This window comes from Gallus gallus, chromosome 24 (assembly GCF_016699485.2).
Source record: "Gallus gallus isolate bGalGal1 chromosome 24, bGalGal1.mat.broiler.GRCg7b, whole genome shotgun sequence".
Taxonomy (NCBI): domain Eukaryota; kingdom Metazoa; phylum Chordata; class Aves; order Galliformes; family Phasianidae; genus Gallus; species Gallus gallus.
The window spans coordinates 2186171-2203347 of record NC_052555.1 but is presented as its reverse complement, the minus strand read 5'-3'; the positions used below and the strand labels follow the sequence as shown (position 1 = coordinate 2203347).

At 52.8% G+C, this 17177-nt stretch overlaps 1 protein-coding gene across 7 annotated transcripts in view; it reads left to right on the top strand.

Annotated features, from left to right (window-relative positions):
- The window catches only part of OPCML (opioid binding protein/cell adhesion molecule like), a 254693-nt gene that overhangs the window by 219509 nt on the left and 18007 nt on the right, over positions 1-17177 (top strand). The gene's annotated exons all lie outside the window — the stretch shown is intronic.

The window sequence follows — 17177 nt, the reverse complement described above, 5'->3', positions numbered from 1 at the left end:
CAGGGTTTGGGAGCTTTCCCATCTCCCAGGTGCCAGTGCTGCATCCACCCATCCTGCCCTCGGTGGGAGCAGGGCTTTGTGGGGTCAGCAGCCCCATAGCCCCAGGGCTGGGGAGCAGCGCTTGGACCCACTGACAGTACTCAGGCACAGGAAAGCTCTGTGCTGTGGCTCCTTGGTTAGTGCCAGACCACTTCAGCATAGGCAGCATCCCCTCTGCTGAGAAGCCACCGTCCTGGATTTAGCTCTCAGACCCTTAATAAGCCTTTCCATCCCTGACTGCTGTGATCCAGCTAAATGGCTGCGAGCAAAGGCCCGCGTGGAAATCAGAATGCATGCTAATGAGTTGCGTTGCCAAAACCAGAAGGAACAAACTCTACAGGGAGTTTGTACTTGTATTTTTTTCCCTGCTACCCAAGTTCAATAGCAGTGAATTGCATATTTCTCTGAGGCTTCTCAACAAACAATTTACAGTGTAAATATATTTGTTGGCATGCAAATCACTCTGCATTATGAGTCTTGATTAATATTATAATGTGTTGATGAAAGCCTGTAAGTGGTTCTTGGAACTGAGGTTCCCGACAAAGATAGGCTGTTTGGGTGCCCAGTGTTTGTGGAACATTAGATTAGGGTGTTTTTTTCCCCTTTGTTTTTGTTAGTGGGTTTTTTTTGTGTGTGTGTGTGTTCTGTTTTGTTTTGCTCGTGCATGTTGTTTAATGGGTTGTTTATTCCCCCCCCCCGCCCTCTGGTTAAGGAGCTGAATGTGAAGTGGCAGTGGCACGCTTCAAAGTGTGCAATTAATTAACAGCACCCATCACTCCCTGCTCCTGCTCCCCGTGGGTGCTGCCCCCACCCCTCACAGCCCAGCCCCTGCTTTGGCTGCATTTACCCTCTTTTTGGAGCCCTTGGTGCCCATGTGCTCCCAGTGAGCATGGTACGGTGCCATGGTTTGGTGTCTCAGAGCCAAGAGTTGCACTCAGTCATCCTTATGGGTCTCTCCCAGCTTGGGATATTCTGTAATTCTTCCTGCAACCGTCTCACGAGGGCAGTGGGATGATGAATTAGTCCATGGTCATCAGAGAGCTGCAAGTAAAACCTGTGTGAAGGAGGTGAGTGGATGCCTGCCAGTGGGGTAGTGTTGGAAAAGACCACTAAGATCACCAAGCCCAACCACCAGCTCATCACCACTGTATCCACCAAACCACGTCCTTCAGTGCCACATCTACCCTCTTACTGATGGTCCCCAAGCCTTCCATGACTAAATAGCTTTGAAGCAGCACCTTCTCCCCACCCCATCCCTGCTGTTTTCCCTCCAGCTCCATCCTTCCCAGTGGCTCCTGCAGTGGAAGCCCTGAGAACCCACCTCTCCCTCTCCCCCTGCCATTCCCTTGCCCAACCTTGCGGGTTGCTCTGGGCACTGGTTCATTCCTGGGAAAAGGATCCATTTCCAGCCCCTTGCTGGCATTTGGTTGCAGAGATGGCAGGAATCAGGACCATCTCCTTGGCACCGTGCTGGGTGGCCAATCCTCTCCTTGCCATTTCCCTGCTACCCTTTGCAGCTGCTCTCCCGGAGACGCCAGGACAAATGCCACTCTCATCAGCGTGGATAACACCCAGACAGGGAGAGAACGGGGAGGAAAGGCAAAAAGGGGGAAAACAACCCTCTTTAGCAGGTGGTGGTGGAGTGCTCGGTGACAGCCTCAAGTTTTGACCTTTGTTAACTGCTGTTTTGCTCAGGGTGTGACAGGGAGCACTGCGAATTACCGCGTTTGCAGCTTGTCGCGCTCCGGAGAGCTGTGTGGGTTTGTATGTGATGTGTGGGGTGGGGGCGTGGGGGTGTGTGGGCACTGCATCCCCCTCCCGATGGCATCCCCTCCATCTCTGCAGCCCTGAGCTGTCAGCGGGGGAAACAGAGGCACCTATAGAAGAGACACAGGGGGAGAAAGCAGAAAGCAGAGCCAACAAGCGACCGCACGCCTTAAAAGAACACAGTGCCTTTTTTTTTATGATTCTTTCTTTCCTTCCTTTTTTTTTTTTTCCCTACTTTTTCTTTTTCCCTCCATTTTTTCCTTCCTTTTTTTTTTTTTTTTCTTTTTTCCTTTTTTTTTTTTTCTTTCCCTGAAAGCAGCTGTGCCTTTTTCCAGCACTTTTAAATGGTTGCCAGGGAAACAGAGCAAGGGAGAGTGTAAAGGTTAGATGGATATTGGACGAGGCTAATGCACTTGTTTCAACCAAGAATTGACAGGTGCTTAGGACACCGAAGGTCCTGATAACTCCTCATTTGCACGGCTCCTCTGCAGAGCCTCGGGTACCTCCCCACCGCCGTTAATTGTGTTTTAATCATTTGCAAATTATAATCCATCTCCATCAGGGGATCTCTAATGGTGGGTTTATGGAGCGCGTCCGCGTGTTCCTCAGCCCTTACGGGACGCGGGGGATGAGATATTTGGTACGCCGGGCCTTGCTGGTGTGGCTGCAGGGGAGTTTGGTACTGATGGGTGTCCCGGAGGAGAGCATGGAATTGCAGCTGGGCATCCCCGAAGTGCTGTGATGCTGTGCAGGACGTGGGGACAAGTGGCAGAGGGAGCCTGGCTGGCACATCCCACCCAGCCCCACGCACATCCTTGCTTGGCTTCCCCACCATCCTCTGCATTAAAAACAGAGGATGAACGCCTGTTGATGGATCCCTGCTGCTGTGGCAGAGCTTCGAGGGCTTTTTGCCCCCGTCCGCTTTAGGTTTTGTTTTTGCTTCACGTCTGCCTTGTCTAAAATAGCAGCTCCATCTACAGAATAAGCGAGGGGCCTTCAGCGAGGCTGCTCAGGATGAGCGTCACATTTGGTATTTGTAAAACACAGCAAGCAATAAATAGCTACAGTGTCGTAAAGCTCAGGCTCTGGAGAGGTAAGGGTGCCTGGTGAGGCTTTTATTGTGCTTTTTTAAACATATTTTACTGTTTTCCTGGGGAGGAGGAAGATCATTGATTGAAAAAAGCAAAAAAAATCAAACAAAAAACCCAACCTACGAAACACACAGAACTCCATTTGTGTTTATGCATGTGATGGTGGGACGTGATGAGCTGAGGGCCACCTCCAGGCTCTGCGCCCACCCCACCTCTCCAGGTGTCTGGGCCCAATTGTGCATCGAAATGCAGCAGTTCACCCTCTCTGGGTGGCTGTGAGCCAAGGAGGAATGGGTTTCCTCTTTGCCCAGAGCCACAAATGGAGCTGCTTGCTGATCCTTCTTGTCAGCGCTTCCCAAGTCTGCAATCTATCCATCACGCCTGAGTGATGGGTACCAGGCCACAACAGAGATGCGCAGCTCTCATGGCCCTATTATGACATTGTCGGTGTCACAGCAGAGCATGAGGGACTTGGTAAATGTCACTTAAGGTATTAGAAAATGACTGTGCCTCTGTCGAGCTCTGGGTCCTGAGCCAAAGCGCTGCAGCCGTGACCGCTGGGTGCTGTCTTTGAATACGGGCTCTCAGTTTGGTGGGTTTTCTCATGGGATTTTAGCAGCAGAGAAGGGGCCACAAAGCCCTCCGGCTGTGCCAGGAGTGCCAGATGTGCACATCTTCTGCCCTGGGCACAGCTCTCCACATCCCCTCCCTCCGCTCCGGAGGGTAACAAGAGAGGAGCTGAGTGACCTGCTCCATCAGGGCGCTACTTGAGCATCCCAACAGCTGGTTGCAGCAGCACTCATTGCCTCTATGCGTGGTGCTGAGTTGCTTTCCGCAGCCCAAACCCATTGATCCCGTGGTTCTGCTGCACTTACACCCTCTCATCCTGGATGCTCAGACCCTGTACGTGCCCCAGCAGGAGCTGCATTCTCTGGCTTGAAATAGAGCTCAGGAAGGGGAAGGGGGTGGGGGAGGCGGAATGATTTATGAGGCTTTGCTTGGCCTGGCAGGGCATTCTCAGCATATTCCAAAATAATTTAACGTCATCTACTCTGCCTGCAGTGGGAGTTTGTTCAGTAAAATAAAAAGGAAAAAGAAAAAAAACAAAAAACATAGGGAAAAGAGCTGAAAGCCCCTTGATGGGACGGCTGGAGCTTGAAGTTTCTCTTGTCCTCAGGCAGCTGCCTGCTCTCCCCAGTTCTCTCCATAAACCAAAGCACCTCCATCCTCCCCATGCGACGAGGGGGTGGAACCGCCGCCTCGAACAGCTTGAAGGACACCAGCACGGGAGCCAGGAGGACGATTTGTAGTGAATAATTTAGGAGATGAATTTAAAGCTTTTGTTCGCGTTGCAAATTACCTGTGAACTGTATGGGAAGGCTTTGATGGTACAAACTCGTTTTACATCATCTCTATCTGCCAACATACCCACCTACCTGCTTAGCGGCTTTTGAACCGAGCGCTGTTTTCCGCATGCGTTGCTGTGTTTTGGGAATGGGTTTTGCCATGAAGGTGGGTTCACAGCTCAGTGGGACCCGTACTGATCCGACACCTTCCCTGCTTGTAATGCTGCTCCAAAGGAGGTGGGCTCTGCTGCATCCCACCCAGCTGTTACCCTAATGCTCTATGGAAGCCCTGCTCTGTGCTGTCCCCCCTTATGAAGCAGGCAGTGGAGAAGTGGTGAATTCCCGCAGCGATGTGACAGAAGGGGAAATCAGCCCCTGAAATGTGGATGTTGGATGGAAAGAGGTTGGGGCTGGGAGGCAGGAGGGGATGCCTCAAAATCACCTGTGCTCAAGGGCCAAGGCCACGTTCCTTAAAGACCTGGAGGTCCCCGTTGGGCACCAGGGAAGGTGTGGGTGCAGAGCACAGTGTTCCATGGTCTGGCTGGGAGAACATTCTCCATGGCTCACACTCTCCTGCTCCCCATCCTCCCACCCCTCCTCCTCCTCCCTTTGCAGCAGGGTGACTCAGCCCCGCGATGCTCCTGGCAAGCAGCGCAGCCAAGATCACCATCCTCCTTCCTTCCTCCCTGCTCCCTTTTGGTGTTGTTTGGCAGCGGGTGCGTCCTCCAGGGGGGTCCCCGCGGTGCTGGCAGCAGAGCCTCATCCCCACGGATGGTGCCAGCACTCTCAGCTTCATTTCTCTTTGTCTAATTGATGCACCTCGTGCTGCCATCCCTGCACGAGTGTTCCTGCTCCCAGCAGCTCTCCTCCCTGCATCCCTCCTCTGCATGCGGACGAGCAGATCCGTCGAGCCTGGGACTCGGGGATTTAGCAAAGTGCCCGTGAAGGAGGCTGCAGCCACGTGAGATGAAGTTGTATCTCACACCGAGATCAAATTATCCTTCTTGGCTTTTGGGGAGAGGACTCGCTGCAGCCCCGCGTGGGAGCTCAGTGCCTCCTCCTCCCGGTTTACATCCCCGCTCCCCTGGCAGACGCTGCAAATGCTCACTCATCAGGGCTTGCTCTCCGTGCTAATGGCCCTCTATAAATAAGCCCCGGGAACAGTGATAGAGAACAATCATAAAAGGCAGGCGCATAAATTAAAGCCGATGTTATAATAAACCAGGCAAGCCCTTCATCGAGGGTTTTATGTTTCTCCTTGAGTCGGCGGCTTTGCCAGGAGAAAATGATTTCTGCGTGCGTTTGCCCATCCCTCTGTCTTCCTTCCCTCTACCTGCTTGTGTGCCCGTGTGCGTTGGAGTGGCAAAAATAGTGTCGCCAGCCCCATTTTTTTGTCATTATGGGTAGAAAAGGCTACAGGAATTTCCCAGAACAACCTTGGAGAGGTGACAGGATGGCAGATTAACTGTCCAGAGTGGCTTTGGCCACTCTTTTCAGCTTTCGGGTAGCTATAAATGAAATTTAATGCCCCTAGATGGCTGCGATCGCAGAGAGCTGAGCCCAGTGCCTCCAGAGAAAGTCATTGCTTTCTCCTTGGTGAGCTGTGGGTCTGGGAGAAACAGTGTGAGACATCGTGTCTTGGTGTGGGTGGCGGTGCAGGTGTAGTACCTCCAAAATGCTCCTTCCCCAGCACCACCCCAGCACTTCTCATCAGCTGGGGAAGCACGTGCTGGTGGCTGGCAAGGCAGCATCACTCCCAGGGCTGGTTGCAGGAGATGGAAGCTGCCCCCAGGAGGCAGCTGGCTTCTCCCCAGCCCTATCACTTGTCGTCTGCTGCGGTGCGAGAGGAGAAGTTGGGTCCCCATCCTGGTCAAGGGCGGTGAAGGGGATGCTGCGGGTAGGGTGAGGGCAGCCAGGGCTTATCCAGTCCTGCCGTGGGGCATGGTGCTATGCAGGGGCTTTGTGCACGGCCCTGTGTTGTGTGCTCCCAAAGCCAGCAGTGAGGATGCAGACGCAGCTCCAGGGTCTGAGTGTGCCCACCCATCTGCGAGTCCTTATGGAAATCCATACAAAGTGCCTATGGGATAGGGAATCCTCAGCAAGTTTCCTGGGGGTCCAACAAGGTGCCACACCGTGATCCTGCCACGCTTTGGCTTTGCAGTGGCTGTGCTCCTCTCCACATCCTCATTATTTAGGCAGAAAGGAGGAGCAGGGCTGTGCACCACAGAGATATCACACCGTGCCCCTTGCAGGAGGCTGTGGGGACATCAAGGAGGAGGATTACCGGTGTCCGGCTCCTTCAGGGCTCAAAGCAATTTGCAAACAGGTGTTCAGCTCTGAGATGAGCTCTGTGCTGTGCTATACCGTGCCGTTCCACGTCATCCCTGCACCACGCACCGCTTCCCTTTGCCTGGCTGCTCCCTGCTGCTGTTGCCCGTCAGCCCCACACTGGCACGGGGCCGTTTTCTGCTCCATTTCCTCCCCCAGCCTCTGGATCCCCCCCCAAGCTCTGTGCTGTCGTCTCCTTAGTCATCCGGCCCGGGATAAAATATGACTGCAGCCGAGAAGCGCTGAGATCGCAGCTCCCCTCGGGGACTGCTTGCCCACATCACCTGTCGGATCGGGAGCCTGCGTGTCCTTGGAAAATTATGTATTTCAGTCCGCCGGGGTGCTAATTTGCAAGGCCCATTACTCAAACGAAACATTAAAATGGCCGTCCATAAACCAGAGCCTTTATTCGTGCCTCCCCCTCTGTCTGAACTCCCCTCGCCAGGTATAGGCTTCCTGTCAAGCCTAAGAGCCAAAAGCAAAGATTTATTGATAGGTACCTTGACTCCAGCTTGCATTTTAATTATGTCGCCGTCAGCCTGTGCCGAGAATAAACTCGGTGGCTATTGTGTTATCCCTGCTTCATCTCCCCGAATAAATGCACCTGGAGAACAGTGGTTTTATGGAGTCCCTCCGGGGGGGACTGCTTGCTTTCTGGCACTGTGTGAACCCAAGCATGGCCTCGGGGGTTGGGTTGGGTTGGGTTGGGTTGGGTTGGCGGGGCAGCAGTCGGAAGGCACGGACCTGAGCTGGAATTGCTATTTGGCTGGCTCGATTTCACGCTGGGAGCAGCAGTGAATTGAGAAGGCACGCTTGTCAGGGAGGAGATGTGATGAACTTCGGAGCTGGGTTGTTTATTTTCCGTATCTGTTTGTGCGGGTGTGTGGGTATGTATAAATATTATTCGCATGCGACAGACAACACTGGTGTCTTTCTTAATACGGGTGCAGAGTTTGACCTGGCACTCTCTGGTGGAGGCAATGCATATTTATCAGCGAGGCAATGGGTGGGAATTAATGCCTCTCCCGGCGTGTCAGACGCTATCTCAGCAAAACGGGGCTATTATTGGAGTGAACAAAGGCACCAGCCGCCTGGCCACGACCGTGTTCCCAGCTCTAACTTCGTTAAGAACCACGGGAGAGATGCCCTCGGCGTGAAGCCAACCCTGGGAGCTGACAACTGCATCCCATAGGCTGGTGATAGGCTGCCTCAGTTTCCCCACTGGTAGAGAAGGCACCGGTCCTTACCACGGCCCAGCAGGAGAATGGTTCCATTCATTAACATGCACAAAGTGCTTTGATGTTCTTAGATGGAAGCGCCACGTATTGGTATAATATTACTGTACCTCGTTTGACTTCTTTTTCTACTGCAAGCCCCCTCTTGATCCCGTTACCTGCAGTAACAGTTATCTGGCTATATTTTATCATCTGAATATTTCAATTAAATTACTTTAAGGGGGAAAAAAAAGCCTACACCGAAGTTGGAAATGATCACTGTATCACTCCAACTTTCCTCCATTCCCAGAAGGTTAATTGAAAGGCAGCCATCTTGGTGACGTTTAGACAAATGAGGATAATTATGTGTTCTCCAGCTCTTTGAGAGGTTAATTGCTTAGATGTACGAAGACTTGAAGAACAAAGAAGGAATAAATCAGAAGCAGGACTATGATCTGATAATGTAATTTGGTGTATTCATGTACAACTCAAACAAATAAACCCCCCCTAATTGCATGAAGTCGTTGGGCTGTGCAGACGCCCCGCTGTAGGGTGCTGATGGAGAGGTCTCCTGTCAGCTGTCAAGCTGATGGCTCCTGAACAGGGCCTTCCTCTTGTACCTGGGATGGCTTCATCCATTGGGTCCATGGGGTCTTCTCCATCTGCAGGATGTGTGCTTTGGGCTTCTGGTGGAAGGAAGAAGTGAATGAGCTGGGGAATGGGGCAGGAGATCTTGACGTTCTTCCAGTCATCCTCAGATGTGACCTTTGTGTTCCTTGTGTTTGGCTGTGCTGGTTTTGGCCAGCCAGAGGTATGGCAGTGTGGTACTGAAAGAGATCTGCTCTCGGCATGGTTTGGAGGAACTACTGAGCAACCCGATGGAGCTGCAAGTGTCCCTGTTCATTGCAGGGGAGCTGGACCAGATGGCCTTTAAAGATCCCTTCCAACTCAAACCATTCTGTGATTCTGTGGTCTGGGCTTCTGCTGCACATCTGCGTTGCCTTGCTCCTTGAGCACCTGAACCACACAGGTACTGTGGTGCTCTCCAACACACCCACACACTGTGCCCATAAGGGATGCAAAGAAGAACACCCTCTAGGTCAGTCCATCACCCACATGTTTCAGCACCATGGAAATACCATTGCATTGGCATTGCTGGTTTATTTGAGCCCCATGTGTTACCATCATGGTCATCAGGTGCGTTTATTTAAAGCACATCCCCATTATTGTTCTCTTTGTGTTCTCATGTGCTGACAAACTCAGGAGGGAAGAAATTTTCTGTTCCAGAGGGTTGAGATGTTTGCAGTGCTCCCGCATACGCACACACAGACAAATGAATATCTCTGTACAGGTGAGATGTGCTCTGGCTGCTCGTTGCCTGGTGCTTGGAGCTGCCAGCCCTGCTTTCCGAGCCCTCCATGAAGTAGTGAGCACGAAGCAGACAGGTCAGAGGAGGCGTGGGAGCGGCGGGCAGAGAATTTCCTCTGGTGGGTTATTTTATTTTGCCTAATTGTTGGTGAAATTTCTGCAAATTGGCAATTATATTCCTGGGCTGATTGCTTACCCGGGTAATTTGCAGATCTCTCATTTGGCAGCAGTGCTTTGCGGCGTTCGCTGTGAAATACGGCCTCAACCTCTACCGGCACAGCATCCCTCCTTTTAGGCACTATTAGTTCTGCCCACGGGGCTTCTGCACCCAAAGCCTTGTGCTTTCATCACTGAGGGGTGCTGATTTTTTTCTTCATTATAACAAGGTCCAGCGGCATTTGCAGCATTGGGGCCGGTGGTTGGCTGTTGTTCCATCCATCTGTCCATCAGGGTGAGGTGATGCGCATGGAGCCGCATCCAGGCTGCGCTGTGCTGGGGGTGGGTGGGTGCAGCTCCGTGCTCAAGGAGTTGGAGCTCTTATCGAAACCTCCAGGCTGTGCACAACGCCGAGCCTCCCAGCCGGGCAATGATCGAATACTGTCTGATTTTTCAGCCGTGAGGGTCAGGAAAATGGTGCTTTGCTTTTTCCGCCCAGCGGGAGCTTTAGGGTGAAACGTCTTCATCTGGAATCTCTACCCCCTCGTCCCCCCCCGCCCCCCACTCCTGCTCTGGGGGACTCTGAATTGATTTCGAACCAAAAAATGCCTCCCCATGCCCAGCCTTTGAGGAGCCCTGAGCCTCAGCCTCCAAAGCATCGCCAAGTGGTTTTTCCACCTATTTGTCAGGCCTGTCTGAAATTGCAGTTTAATTCTCCGTATTTGCTCTTGTATTGTGTATTAAGATACAGCGAGTTTATCCAGCAGTCCAGCTGTTTTGAAGATAATTACTACAGAACTCAACCTGATGTAAAATAATCCTCCCGGGCAGGCAGCCAAGAGCCTGAGACTTATCCTCCAAAGACTGAAACCTCTCCATTACCCTTAAGAGCCGCAGAGATAGGAGCGGGTGTCTCATGACAAATATATTTTTCCTGGTAATTAATGGTGGGTTGGGAGAAGGGCTGGGGAGGGGTCTTTGGGGGGGTGATGTGGATGGACTGACAGACGCACAGAGCACACCTGGCCAGATGTCCATCCAAAGTCACCTGCGTGCCAACACTTCCCCTGGGGGCACCCATGTGCCTGTCTGCAAAACCTCCTCACTGTTACCTCCCTGTCCCACACTGATGGATCCCATGGACTCTCCAGGTCCAGCGTGGATCCCTCAGAGCTGATGTCGGCTCAGTTGCGCATTGGTGGTCGTGCATCCCACCAGTGTGGGCTTTTGCTTTGCATTCATAGTTGTGCGTCCCACCAGTATGGGCTTTTGCTTTGCGTTGGTGGTTGTGCATCCCACCAGTATGGGCTTTTGCTTTGCGTTGGTGGTTGTGCATCCCACCAGTATGGGCTTTTGCTTTGCGTTGATGGTTGCACAGTATTTGCATCGGGTGCCAGCCTCAGCCTCTTTTGTTGGCGGTGCACAGAGGCTCTCCACGCGTCGGTTGCATCTGCTACAAGGCAGCGCTCATGCTGTCCTGGTCCAATTTTCCCTCTTTACCATCCGGGGACAGCTGTAAGATCAGTTTGCTCAGGCTGTACAGAAGATCATTCTATCCCAGGTGTGCCCCGGCCCGTGCTTTAATCAGGTTTAATCAACATTCTTTCTTCTTCTGTATCCACGGGACACTGCCGGAGTCACTGGAGCTGTGCCTGCTTTGTCCCGGGTTGAAAGTGGCTGTGGTGGAGACTGTCACCATCCCCATCAGGACGGCTGAGTCATAGCGGTCGGAGCTCAGCATTGCCACGCGTTAATTACCACTACTTAGCTGCATGGCCAACTGTGACAGTGAGACAGTTATTTCTGCCTGTGAAGGTGGTAGAAAAAATAGAAAGGGGAGGAAAAAAAAAAAAGGAACAGCGAAAAAAAACCAACCCATCCCCAAACCCACACCACACAAGTAGAGGGCTCCAGGTTCTCGGCTGTTCAGGTCTGCTAACACCGCGAGCAATAAACTCTGCTTTTCTTCTCCTCCTTTTGATTGAAGAACACTAGAAATCAGCCGGGGAGCAGGTGCTGCATTGTGTTAGATTAGCACTGATTGAATTCTTACACAGGCGCTGATTGAGGTGCCCATCTCGGCAGACACCGGTGTGCTGTGAGCGCGGGGGCAGTGGGACCGCATCCTTTGGGGCTGTCGCTGATCTCTCCCGGTGTTTTTTCTTCCCTGCTGGGCCACGGAGCATCAGTGCGGGGTGAGAGAATTAGGTGAGACACCATCGCCACCCCTGCACGGTGCTGGGATGCTGCGGGTGATGGTACCCAGGGGAAGCAGCGATGCTCTGGTGGGCAATGCTGGCGGATGTTGGAAGGCTGTTTGGAGAGGAGCTGGGAAGATGCTCAGCCCAGCCCAGCCCAGCCCAGCCGGGCTCTGTGCAGAGGTGTTTTCCCTGGGCTGAACGCCCAGCTCGGCGCCTTCATTTTCATCTCCGTTCGGGAGATCAGGTGTGGATGCACACATTGACTTATTCCGACGTTAGCATTTAAGTGCCATCTGCTCTATAAACATCCCCATTGATTTGCTCTGTCAAAGGGCCTCCCGCTCTATTTCTTCTGCTGCAGCCTCATATTTTCTTATGAAGATTTCTATTAAGCTAATAATGGCTGTTGGCCACCGGGGGCTAAGGCTGATGCTTTCTGATCTTCTCTCCTGCAATGGGCGCGAGGATAACATCTTCTCTGTAGCCCTAGGAAGGTGTCAGGGGGCATATTTGCTCAGTAATGATGCTTGTGTTGTCTTGCAACGGGAGCACGGTGCCTGAGGCAATGGGTGGTTTCCCATAGCTGTGTGCAGACATACGGAGTAATGTAATCTATAGGCATAGGTTGGCAGAGATAACAGCGGAAACAGGTGGATGTGCAGAAGAGAGAGATGGGTGCTTGTTATTTTCATCTCTCTCGCAAAGAGGAATTGAGTCAAGGCAGAGAGCATCTCAGCAAATAGCTCAGGGCCAGATGTGACTGCAGGAGGCAAAAGCCTCATTTCAACACCCCGTCCACTTTTTTGGAGGGGGTGCAGATGTCCGCACACAGATGTGTGCCTGGTAGAACTCCTGAGCAGCTGCTGGTGGTCGACAAGCTCTGATGGTCTCCTGGGAGCAGAGGTTTGGGGTCAGAACGAGAGCACAGTCTGTAGGAAGGGGCTCTGATCAGGGCTGGCACTGAACTTGGGCCAAAGGATCTGGGGGTGGTGGTGGTCACAGGGGCTGCACAGAGGCTGAGGGCTGTGCGGATGCTGCAGTGCATCGGTGCTGCTCTGTGCAGCCTCACCCCTCGGGGCAGCACGGCGAGGGTTAAGTCTGGAGTTGTGATGCCTCACAAAGCCAGCGCCCGCCTTCTTCATCATCTTGTTATTATTCTAATGTCTGGGAGCTGCAGTCATGGACCAAAACACCATTAAACTCTCTGAAATGGAGTAACAAGACAGCCCCGGCCCTCACAGGCTTATTATCTTCGCAGATGGATATTTTATATTTAGCAACCTCTAATGTATCAATTTGGGCTTTGATTTTTCATGGGGACTGGCTTCTATTCTGGTGCTGGGGCACGGGCAGAGGGAGCAGGATGTGGGGGAGAAGCCATCCTGGCACTGGGCTGGGTGGGGGTCTGGGGGGGGCGGGGGGTTTCCTGGTGGTCTGTGGTGTGTTGAGATCGCCTGGGGAACCCCAGCGGTGCGGTAGCAATGGGCCTGGCAATTAATTACACGTGCAGAAATGGAGAGCTGATGGTGCGAGGCTTGGAGGTGGAAAGGGAGGTGGTGGGAAAAGGAGCAGAACAAATGTAAGTTGAGTCGGGCCGTGGGGACGCCGCTGAGGCTGCGCTGGCATTGCTATGGAAATTGCTGTTGCTGTGTCCTTGGCAGGAGAGGAGATGTGATGTGCGTTGGAGATCGCTGTGTTGGGAAGGGTTGGGGTGGCCCTAAAACAGAAGCTTGGGTCCGACCAGGGGAGGTAGATCCACACAGCCCCTGTAGGACAGGAGGGAGAGGGGAAACCACTGATGGCCCAGATGGGAAGAAGGATGCCAGCAGAAGGGGATGAAGACAGAGTGCCTCCCGTCCTCCTCCTGGAGAGTAAATCTCAGCTGACGGTGCTGATGCTCAGCCCTGCCCTGGGGAGCTGCTGTGCGAGCCCCACCAGCACACACCGCAGATGCCGTGGTACCCACAGCTAATGTGATGCTTTACGTTGTTGGGAGAGGATTAGAGGAGCGGCGTGTTTTGCTGGCCTGTTTCTAATTTGCATATTTAACGAAGCGGGAGCTCCGCCAGGTTCTGTTCTTTTGTGTTTACTTCTGAGGAGCTGTGTTTATTTCCGATGATTACAAATAAATCTCCTCTGCCTTTGCTCCAGCCGCCCCGAATAAAAGGCATTCAGAGCCACGTTTGGAGCCTGGTAGCTCCATCACTGGAGCAGGTATTGGAGGAGAGGGAAAAATCCCAGCAGGGATCCCTTGCAAACATGAGTAACGATAGCTCCTCGTACTGGGTGCTTGCTCTGCCCCTTGGACAGGTGCTTTTGGCTGGAAACCTGCCGTGCTGAAACACCGTGCTGTCACTATTGAGGGGGTGCAACGGCCCAGTGGGGGATGTGCCCCTTCAGCATCCTCACTGACCCATCTGCATTTGGGGTACCCTGACAGTATGGACATCCCGTGTCCCTGCAGCAGGTGCCAAAGCCACCTGTACCATGGTGGGAAGATGGGGCACACTCAGCCCGTGGCTGTGGCCATGTCCTCAGGACAGGGTCCTCTGCTCCATCACGGCTCCAAGCTGCTGCTCCCTCACTCTTGATCTGGGTCAAATATTTTAGCTTCAGAAAACTGGGTCAGCCGATGCGTTTGCGACCGATTCTGGCATCTCCATTTGTCATTTGGAAGAGATGTGTAGCCTCCAGGAGTGAAAAATGGCTTGGGGTTGAAGGGCTGTAAAAGTATTTAAAAGAATGGATTTGTTTGTTTGCATAAGGAAGTGAGAGGGTTGCGGGTCGATGCGCAGACGAGCATCTCCCCTGAGGCTCCTGCTCTCCCTTAGCCCTGCTTTGCAGCTGCAAAAAGACTGTGCTGCCCCAGCGTTATGGGGATATCCATCCCTTGGGTTATTTTGCACCCGCAGATCTCTGTTTGGAAGCCTTGCTTTACTCCCCTAACTCTGCACATGTCGTTTATTCCTTGGAAAGACTCGTGCTGCCCCTGGTGTGTTGTTTCCCTCACCATGGGGCAGCCCCAGCTTGCAGATGTGCAGCTCCAGGCTTGGCCCCGCTACCACTGCAGGGAAGGGCTGAGATGTGCATAGGGGAAGGCTGGGAATGAAGGCAGCAGGTGTTATTTCACGTCCCGTGCATAGGGAAAGTGCTGTCAGTGTCATTAATGAGGCTGGGCAGGCGCCTGCCATGGGAGCAACGCGGGGGTCCCAGCTAATAGGGGCGGGAGGAGGGGGATGGTCACACAGTGCTGCCAAACACAAAGGCCACGTCGGAGGAGTTATTTGTATTGTTGACACTAAGTGAAATAATTCCTCGGAAAACTTCAGAATTAGCATTTACAGATGAGGGATGGGTGCAATTAGAGGGGAAGAAGCAGAGCATCGGTGCCCCCAGGTCCCTCCCTCATGCATCTTCCCACTCTGCCACGCTTGGGTTCATTGCCCTCGACTCTCATGGGGTGTTGGTGCTGGTACAGCTGCTCCCATCCCTCTGCAGAGCAAAGGGATAAATATGGGGCTGGGCAAATGTTCCCTTCTTGAGGCCACGTTTGTCAGTGGTGTGCAGGGAGGGATGGAGCTCAGGCCAAGTGTGGCATCCAGGTCTTGCCCTCACACCCCAGCAGGATGGGCTGATGGAGAGCAGGCACGGTGGGGTGCCACAGGTGGTGAGAGATCTCTGCTCGAAGGAATCAGTGATCTGAGCGGGGTGGACATGGAGAGGATAGAATAGATCGTGCTGCATGAAGAAATGCTGCTGAACGGAGCCGGGATGAGGCTGTGGGTTTGGACTGATGTTTGCATCTCCATCCAGAGCTGCTTCCCCTGCCTCGCTGTCTCCAGGTGAACCATGGAGACAGGAAGGGGTTATTTCCCTCCTGCCTGACACATGCTTTATTTTCTTTTGTCCCTTCCGGACTCGTAACGGAGCGATTCTTCTGGAGATGGATATGGTGCCTCCAGGAGACTGTTAATGTGGGTTTGTCTTTGTTCTTAATTAGATCCCTTCAAGGGAAAACCTCCTGGCCCGCTTTATTATCCAGCTTTGTCAGAGCTTGTCTGCTTTATCTAAACACTTTGAAGAAGTCTCTTTACCTGTTTGCTTACTGGAGACATTATCATAATCCTGGTCAATTGGAAATAGGTAGCAAAGGCGGCTCAGAGATGAGGGAGTGCTGGCAGCTTAGCAGCTAATGGATATCGCTTTCTGAGCCTGATGAAGAAGTTGGCAGGGCACTGTGTGTGCTGGGGTGCGTGTTGGTGTTTGCTGTCACCCAAAGCGGGGAGGCTCCGTGGGTCGGCTCTCTGCATTGCTGAAGCACAACGGCTTCCCAATGCTGTTCGCTTTGAGTCTTTTTGATGGAGATCCTTTCCATCAAATGCTGTGGGTAAGGAAGGCGGATGCTGTCCTCGTTGCGGCCCACAGGAGCACATCTGTCCGTGTTATGGGACTGATGGAGGTTTGCCTTCAAGCCCGGGATGCGGGCAGGAGATGCAAAACGAGCAGCCTGGGCTGCCAGGGGTTGTGTGCCCACCCCAAACAGCCCCAGTTCATGTGAGCCACAGCCACTGAGTGGTGTTTGAACATTCCCAGAGACGGCACAGGCGCATCTTCCTGTCACTTCAAACCCTGCTCCTTGTACTTCACCCCTAATGAGGGGACCCGGGAGTACCTTGGAGGGCTTTAGTCTGGATATTTATATGAGCGCAGACATGCAAGTTGTCTGTTTTACATATTACTGCCCTGATTTTTCAGTGCACGCAATGAATAATTTACAGAAACCGTGTGTAAGTATCTCTTTATTATTCATTATAATGAAGTGAGACAGCAGTAATAGTCCACTAGACTGGAATCCCCCAGGGCTGAACTTAACTAGGCTGTGCTTAGCTCTCCCCCAGTTAATTTGAATGGAGGGAGGACTCTCCTTCCCAAAAAGGGCAATGCCTACGCTTGGCACGAGGCCACCTCACCTCCCTGGTGATGGGACAAGCAGGACGTCTGCCCTGCAGTGTGCATTTCTGTGGCAGTGGTGGCGTGAGGATGCTCGGGCTCCAGGAGTGCCCCCAGAGCCATCGGGCTTTCCAGGCATCAGCGTGCAGTGCTTCTTGTGCAGATGTACAGCTCCTACATGGGGAAAGGGACTTGTTTGCAGGAGGATGTATTGCTCACTCCTCCAAACCAAAGACCTATGGGGACCCCGAAACACACCACACGTTGCCCAATCTCTCTGCTCAATTAATTATCTGCATCGAGACGACGTTCAGCAAGCCTGGCATGGGAGGCATATAGCACCCAACCCTCTGCGTGGTGGGGATGGGGCAGCCCTCCTGCCCACCTCTGAATTTATTGTCGTGTGGGAAGGGACGTGTGAGAGCTGCCTGATTGACTTCGGTGCCTTGCCTTAAGTTGCTGCCAGCACGAACTTGAGCCTGGGGTTGTTTTCTGGTTTGCTTTCAGAGCTCTCCGACCGCAGTCCTCAGGTGAGGAAGGCAAAGCTCCCGAGGAATGCTCAGCTCTTAATTTACCCAAACGCACGGTGCTTTGGCTGCGGGTTCCGCCGAGGCAGCGAAGGCCAGGAGTAAATAGATGGAGAAAATCTATCAAATGGAATGAAAAAGCCACGTTCTCGGGGAACATTTTAATTCCTCTCTTTATTCCCTTTCCCCG